Below are 7,827 nucleotides of genomic sequence, written 5' to 3'. Positions count from 1 at the left end.
TATGTCGTAATTTATGTTTTTGCAGGACTTTTGTAACGGGTAGGTTTAGGTGTGATCGCTCGTACGAATTACACGCGTTGAAATATGTTTTAATTGCTGTGAGATTGGTGGTCCACACATTGCATTTAAACAAGACAGGCATTTTATTCATTTCATGACGACAGACGCAACACGACACTATAATTTTTAACATAAAAATTTAAATATAGGTTGTGTAAGGTACTTGGGCAAATGACCAATAGGGTCGTTTTTTTGTTGGAGGACAGGATACACAATACTACAGTCAAGATGACAGGACAGAAATATCAACTCTTTTTCGTTTCTCATCATAATTCTTATAATTTCATCAGTTTTTAGTTTGTTAATGGGGAAACATGACAGTGCGGTAGTAAAGGATTGCAGATATTCACTGTTGTGATGGATAGCCAGACCGTTTTCAAGAAATGGATTCAAAAAACGAGTACCACGACCCACCACATCCTCAGCGAGAAGCCAGCGCTTCACACACACCTGACTGCTCTGCATTCTTGGGTTACAGACCTCACAGTGTTCCTCTGAGGCGCAGCCTTGATGGGCTCAATCTGGTTCTGCTCAGTTTCTAACTTCCAATGGACTCTCGTGGTGCGTGGTGCTTGGGTGCAATTTAGACGTGAATCTATTGTTTTACACTTTATAATCGTTCCTCCTTTGAGACCTACCCCGACATGTCTTGGTGTAATGTGCATATATGCGTCAGTTTGACATAAAACGATCTCGTTAGCTTCAGCGTCTCTAACCAAAAGAACTTCAATTGAGTAATTGTTACACAAGCATATTCCATACCACAATGACATGCGGAGGAGATATATTTCAAGCTGCGGTCACCGCTTAAATTTGGTTCCTGTTGCGGCATTCCTTTGAACGTCACTGTGGAAAAAGCTTACTCCATCATTACGGCTCAGAGCACAGAGGAATTCTCAACATTCAGAGCCCGGCTGAAATGGGAATGTGGAAGTGTGGTGTGACACGGCAAAAATCTCTAGTTCCTGGATGTTAAAAACCTCATCTATATTCTGTGTTTTCCCACAGTTGTTCTAAACGTCTTAGAGTCGTCATAAAATGAGGAAGCGTACTTTCCTGGATCTACTGTACTATTGTCACGATTGCGCGAGTCTGAGCCCTAAAATGAACTTAAATGGATTTAATCCAAAACGGCAAAATAAAGATACAAAGGCAGGCAGGCAGGACAAAAATCACGCATGAACATTGACGATCGGACAAACAGTACTAAAAAAAACACAGGACTTAAATACACCAGGTTAAATGACTAAATTAACTACACACAGCTGATGACAATGATATAATTAACACGAACTAAAAGGCAGGGCACACAGAGCACATGACATGAGACAAAAACAATAACAAAAGAGTCCAGACATGTGACAACTTTGAAGGTGCTTTAAATTGCAAAACTGTCCAAAACGAGCATTGGTTGAAACTAAGCTGCAAAATGTCATGACAAACTTCCATATTGAAGAATAAGGAAGAGTAAGATATTATTAAACAGCAGAAAAGCTAACACTGATTAATAAGAGTGTCCAAGATAATGCAAAGGAAAATGCAAAATTCTTCTCTAATTTCTTTTGTTGATTTCAGATATGTTTTATACCATTTTCAATAAACATTTACATACAGTAATGACTTACATTTTACAACCTGAATTATTTTGCCATGTCATATATGTGTGTGTGTATATATATATATATATATATATATATATATATATATATATATATGCTACTTTTGTGTATCCATTGTAAGACTTGCTTTTTAATGTATTTGGTTCATTCCTGTGTTTTGTGATTTTGCATCTCTAAGTATCATGATCTTACTGCCTGAAAAAGAAATAAATAAAACAGAAATATGGAAGAATTTTTAAACACCACAATTTTCTGGTTCCTGTGCTTGCACTTCCATTTTTATGATAAATACACCACTTATTAATATAAATGTATTAATTCATTCATTTAGTTATTGAGTTACTTGTTTATTATATTGTTGGTTATAGTAATACTTCTGCTTAATGTATAGATTTTTTATAACAAGTACTCAATTTAATTTTACAATTTTAATGAAGCATGTAGTCTGTGACTACTGTCGCTTATTTCAGTGTATTTTTATTAAGTCATTGTCAAATTAATAAAAAAGTGAGCAGAAAAACGTGTTTTTTTTGTTAGTTTATTTGAAAAAAAAAAAAAAAAAAACAGTGTTAACATGACACATCAAATTCTTGTAATTCTTTGACAAATTTTCCTCGGTTTCTCTTTGAATACAAAATGTATACATGTAAATATACAATCATAAGAATCATAAAAATAAAAAACTTATCAAAGCTCAAAAAGAGGGTGTAAAATGGTAAAAATTTATAATTGTTTCTGTGCCTAATAAAATGGACCTCAGAAAAAAAAAATCAATTTTATAAAATGGGTTTAACCTTTTTTTTCTCTCCAATCCAACCTCGTTTTACACAGTGCGCATTATAGGATTCTTAATGGCTTGAAGAGAAAAATAATGATTCAAATTTGGCAGCTTGTATATTTTTAGCCCCTCATATCTTGTGACATTTGTTGTATCGTGCATCAGGAAGCCAATGTGTGGCTCAGAGGATGTTTGTAAAACTAAGACCGATCGCACCCACTGTTTGCTCAAGTGTGGTAATCCATAGCTCGGTTTGCTGAAAGTCAAAGTTCGTCTTTCTTATCATTGCCAGGACTTCAGTTCCTATAGCACAGGAGAGACAGGCATAAAACAGGCCACCAGTAACCCCCGCCGGGGATGGCTTTGAGTAGCTTTTTACTTTTAATCAGATTGGCCTAATGCCTACAGGTCGCCCACGCAGCGTGAGCCGGAGGAGACAATTGATACATATGCTTGTCCATTTCCCCCTCCTCTTCCTCCTCTCCGGAGTGGGACAACAAAGCATCTTTGTAACCCCAAGGAAGAGACACAGTGGACCTTTATATGTGTGTCTAGTGCATCCGAAAAAAAAGAGAAAAACCCACAAACCTTTGTTCGGTCGCCTTCCTGTGAGGTCATACATATTACATAAGGGCTTGCTTCCTGTTGCACCGACTTGGTGCTTTTAGGCCAGATGTTAGATGGTTTCCCAGGAGTGGACCATGAGGTCCTGTGACAACATCCAGTAAAGAGCACAGCCGCCCTGTCGTAAAGAGGCGGAGCTTAACGCGCAAATTAAAAAGTATGTCATTCTTAGATTTTGAAACTCGTGACTTTCTTCTGCGCGATACAAAAAAGGTCAATAAAGGTCACAAAAGAGTAGTTCTCGAATTCTTGCCTTACTAGAATGTCTTTTGCAGGCACATCTACAGCAGGGTCAGTCACTTTCTATTTATATAACGCTTTATATAACAATACAGATTGTGTCAAAGCACTTGACAGCATCAAACACGGGAACAGTGTGTCAGTAATATAAAATAACAAGATTTAAACACTTATTTTCATTTACGACCGCAGTGTATTTTTGTAAAAACTTTTGAGCCACTTAAAACTCACATTAAGGTAACAAAATATCAGTTTTGAAAGGGATATGACACAATGCCCATGTGCCTTTAATTAAATATTTCATTTAACTTTCCAAACAAGATTTTAAAAGAATTGGTTTCACGTTATTAGGTTGCTAATACAAGTGTCCAAATGCATTTTGAGACCTCTGTATATTATATTAATGTTCGTTACCATTTATTATCGTATTTAAAATAAGTTAAAGAACATCTAACCAATTTATTTAAAGCAGTTTAAAGTTTTCTACTCATTTTGCCGTTTTAAAAACCGTAATGAAGTGAAAAAGCAACGGGGTGAGGAGTTGTTAAGCGGGTTGCAGCTGTCTTCGGTCTGAGCGCCATGCATGTATAAAATGTCTCTGCGGTCGTGTCGGTCTGTACACTGGAGGAAGTGTTTGGCTTTTGACAATGAGCGCCCTAGGAATGCACCACTGCCGAGGCCAAGTGGGCGTGTTGCACTTCTGATATCGAAAGCCAAGTTTGGTTGGCTCCGACCCCTCCGGCGCCTCGGGGGGCTGCTGCACTCAGTGGAAGGGCTGTTTTTCACACAGCCCGCAGATGATAAGCAAGCACTGTGTGTGTGTGTGTGTGTGTGTGCACTTGTGTATGCTTGCAGCGTTTAGTACTTGAAACATGAAAATCTGCAAAACATTGTTTCTCGACTGATGCATTTACGCATTCTCATTTTGCTGGTTGCTTCCCGTTGCCCAAGGACAAAAGCACTGTCCAGCTTGGGGGAGATGGGGCGTTTCGTCATGAATGTTGACTAGGAAGAATCTTTCCCATAAAACATGGCAAATTTATGGGAGCAAAGTAAAGGAGGTTTTTTTAAGACAGCCCTGCAATGCATTTTACAACTGTCTGCATTTGGAGCACTGAAAATCCATTCGGGCTGGGTGTTAGCACAGACCAGGCCTCTGATACGGACCGGCAATAAATGGTGATAAGAAGTGCTTTCCGGAGCGGTGGTGGAGAGGGGAAATGATGCAAGACAGTAGCCCTTTGTTTAAAAAGTTGCTCACTTGGGTCCGTGCCATGGAGTTTGCAAAATGAGTGTGGCGAGCCGATTCACGCTGAAAGATTTAGCCAATTCTCAGAGCCATCTCTGCGTCTGGCCTTCTTTCTTTCCCGGTTAAGATGATTTCATTTGTTTTCTACATTATATTTAAGTTTGTACATTCAGCAGATGAATCAATCCAGAGCAAAAATGTGTGCAAGGTACATTTTACATGTTCTCTGAATATTCTTGAATCAAGATGAATTTACTTGAGAAGCAAAACGACTTAAGTTTTATGTGTTAAAGAAAAATAATCTTGTCGTCCCTTTGAATAAAGATTTGATAGATTGTTGTCCTTGTTTTAAGCAAAAAAACGAATTAATATACATTTTACAAAAAAATGTTATAGTCTTTATTCAAGAATATTAAGATATGTGTAGTAGAAGTGAAAAATAGTGTCATTTAATCTTTTAAAATGATAAAACTATATTAAATATTGTTACAGAAAGTGGTGACAAAGGGTATAATGCATCATAATTAATCATAATGTGCATTATATCTTGTCATAAACAATTATAAGTGAACTCAAAATGCAAGTGTTCTAATTTATAACCTCCGTTTACAATTATTTGTGCAATAAAGTGCATTATAAGCCATAACTAATGCATCATACACAAAGACTCTTACATAAATTTTGCATAACTATTTGTTTGTAACACAAAACAGTGGCCATCCTGGCAGGTACAGCCTTGTTAAAACAAACCACATGATTCGAGTATCAGATTTGCACACACATATGAACCAGAGGACGTTCCGCGAAGAATTTCAACTTCGGCTTCTCAAATCACTGAGCTTCCTCGTTGTTTGCCTCTCTGGTGCATTGCGTTCATATCCGAGCCTGGTGAGGGAGGGCTGGGGGCTGACAGAGAGATAGAGAATGAGAACGAGAGGGGAGGGCATGAGCACAGCACCAGATGTGCTCAGGAGTTTTGCAATATGTCATTTTCAAGAGGACATTTTCTTGAACCAAGTCAGCATGGATGAGTTCACCTCGGAAATGCGCAGGCTGAATTGTACAAAATGACTGGCCACATGACTTAGCGTGAGCAGATGGCAGATAGAGCAGTGAAGAGAAAAGTTCAGGCTCTTTGATGCGTGCGGTGAGTTGGTTTAAACCAGGGGAGTCCAACCCTGCTCCTGGAGGGCAAGAGTCCTGCAGAGTGTAGTTCTTACCCCAATTAAACACACCTGAACCAGCTAATCAAGGTCTTCGGGATCACTAGAAACGTCAGAGGGAGCACGATTAGTACGTTAAGTAAGTAGACTCTTCTGTACAGTGATCAGACCAATGATATTCAAATGGTACAAATACCTGTAGGCTTACACTGAAGGAGGAAACCAAGCCATATTAACCAAATGCAACCAAATAACCCATTAGTCATTGGATTGATGCCTTCATGTGAACAGTTTAACCCCATCTGCCATCCGTGATACAACCGTAACTGTATGAAGCAGCAAGAAATAAAACAATTTTGCATAGAAATAAATCAAAAATACAAAAGTAACCCTTTAAGCATTACCACTATTAAGCTTCTGACAGCGCTTTACTTCTTAAATACAAAAAAACACATTTTGATTTAAAATAGATGGCGAATAATAACAATAACAGTCATAAAAGTAGATAAGTGAGTGGATAAGCTTAACGTGATGAACTAAGTGTATTTTGTGTCATTGAATAAAATGAGTTTGTGTTAAGCACAGACCATATAACACACACACACACACACACACACACACAACACTGACTTCAGCACAAGTGCTAAAATGTGATCTTGTTTCCAGCCTACAAAAAAATGTCACCCCTGCAGCAGTCTGTCATACGCTGGTAACATTATCATCCCGGCTTTCTCTGCTTCTAAACGCAGCAACTGGGCTGTAAACCTATGCTTTCTTCAGAATGCATAAAATGCACATGAATCGGATCACAAAGTTTCATTCAGATTAATAAAAATAAGTGCCTTAAGACACACCTCTTGAGAGTGGGCTCTGTTGACATGGGCCAATATGTAAGCACCTAGCAACTATTTTAAAATAGAACCCTAGCTACTACCAAGAAGACTAAGCAACCCATTAAAACCTACCTCGAAATACATAGCCTCCACATAGCAATGCCCTGGCAGTGACTCACAGCATCCCAAGAGCTGCACAAGACAGGGGCACACTTACATTATATTTAAAAAGATGTTAATCAATTAGCTGATTGATTGATTGATTGATTGAAGTGGCAAAAGTATGTAAGTGCCAGCATTTTTGAATGAGAGACAATTAATTAGACTTTTCCCCAACCAAGAAGAAAATTAACATAAGGGAAGAGATTTCGCTCAAATGTAGCCTTATGCGTCATGGCATACACACGCACACAGAGGTCGACTTGGTGAGAGGTCACCTTCGGATTTTTATAGCTCATGTACATAGGTGAACGTACTTGTGTAAGTGTGTTTGGAGAGATGTCAACGGATTCATGGCTGTGTGAGTCATCCAGGTTTGTGAAGATTTTATGTGAGCTGCAGCCTCAGATCCTTGAGAGCCAATATCTTGATACAAGAGCAGTCTCATGTAAAGTAAAAGCCCCTTCCTGTCACCAGGGGCCAGGACTGTACCTCGTCCTCCGTGTGCAAAGATGATTTAGAACAGGGTTCCATTTATGTTTTAACTCAGAATATCATATATGCCCTTTAGCATCCCATATTCATGTATTTCGGTTTTGGAGAACTATATAAGAGTTTTTTGATGGAACCATATGGTATTATTTAAAGCACTGAAATAATGTATCTAAAGGGTTTACAGCCTTGAACGATAATTTCTTATCTCTCTGAACTACTTAGTTCTAAAACTTGTCACTTTTGGGATCCATTGGCATACTTTTGTGCAGTAATTACTTTCATGACTTCATTTAGTGTTAAAAAGATTTCAACTAATGTTTTATGTATTCGAAGTGCATATACAATATTTCTTAATTGGCTACATTTTTTATTATTATTTTTTAATATGAGCCACAAATGCACTGCAAAACTTTTTTTTTTTTTTTTTTTGGTATTTTTGTCATGTTTTCCATTACTGAAATTTAAACATTCTTAAATCAAGATACATTTACTTGAGAGGAAAAAAATATGGGGGAAATATTTTAGTTTGTTTTTGCTTAAAACATGAAAATCCTTTTTGCCAATGGAGTCAGAAAAACAATATTTTTCCTTTTAATTAAGATACATT

The 7,827-nt window shown here is 37.6% G+C and overlaps 1 long non-coding RNA gene across 1 annotated transcript; it reads right to left on the bottom strand.

Moving 5' to 3' along the window:
- Window positions 1–2,266: 2,266 nt before the first annotated feature.
- On the bottom strand, window positions 2,267–7,410 carry LOC122326450. Its single transcript, XR_006247478.1, has 3 exons — window positions 6,699–7,410; window positions 5,930–6,059; window positions 2,267–5,836 (listed from the first exon to the last, which is right to left on the bottom strand). It is a non-coding gene; the product is annotated as an uncharacterized LOC122326450 (long non-coding RNA).
- Between the last annotated feature and the right edge of the window lie 417 nt (window positions 7,411–7,827).

This window comes from Puntigrus tetrazona, chromosome 21 (assembly GCF_018831695.1).
Source record: "Puntigrus tetrazona isolate hp1 chromosome 21, ASM1883169v1, whole genome shotgun sequence".
Lineage (NCBI taxonomy): Eukaryota > Metazoa > Chordata > Actinopteri > Cypriniformes > Cyprinidae > Puntigrus > Puntigrus tetrazona.
This window is presented reverse-complemented; position numbering and strand designations above follow the sequence as displayed.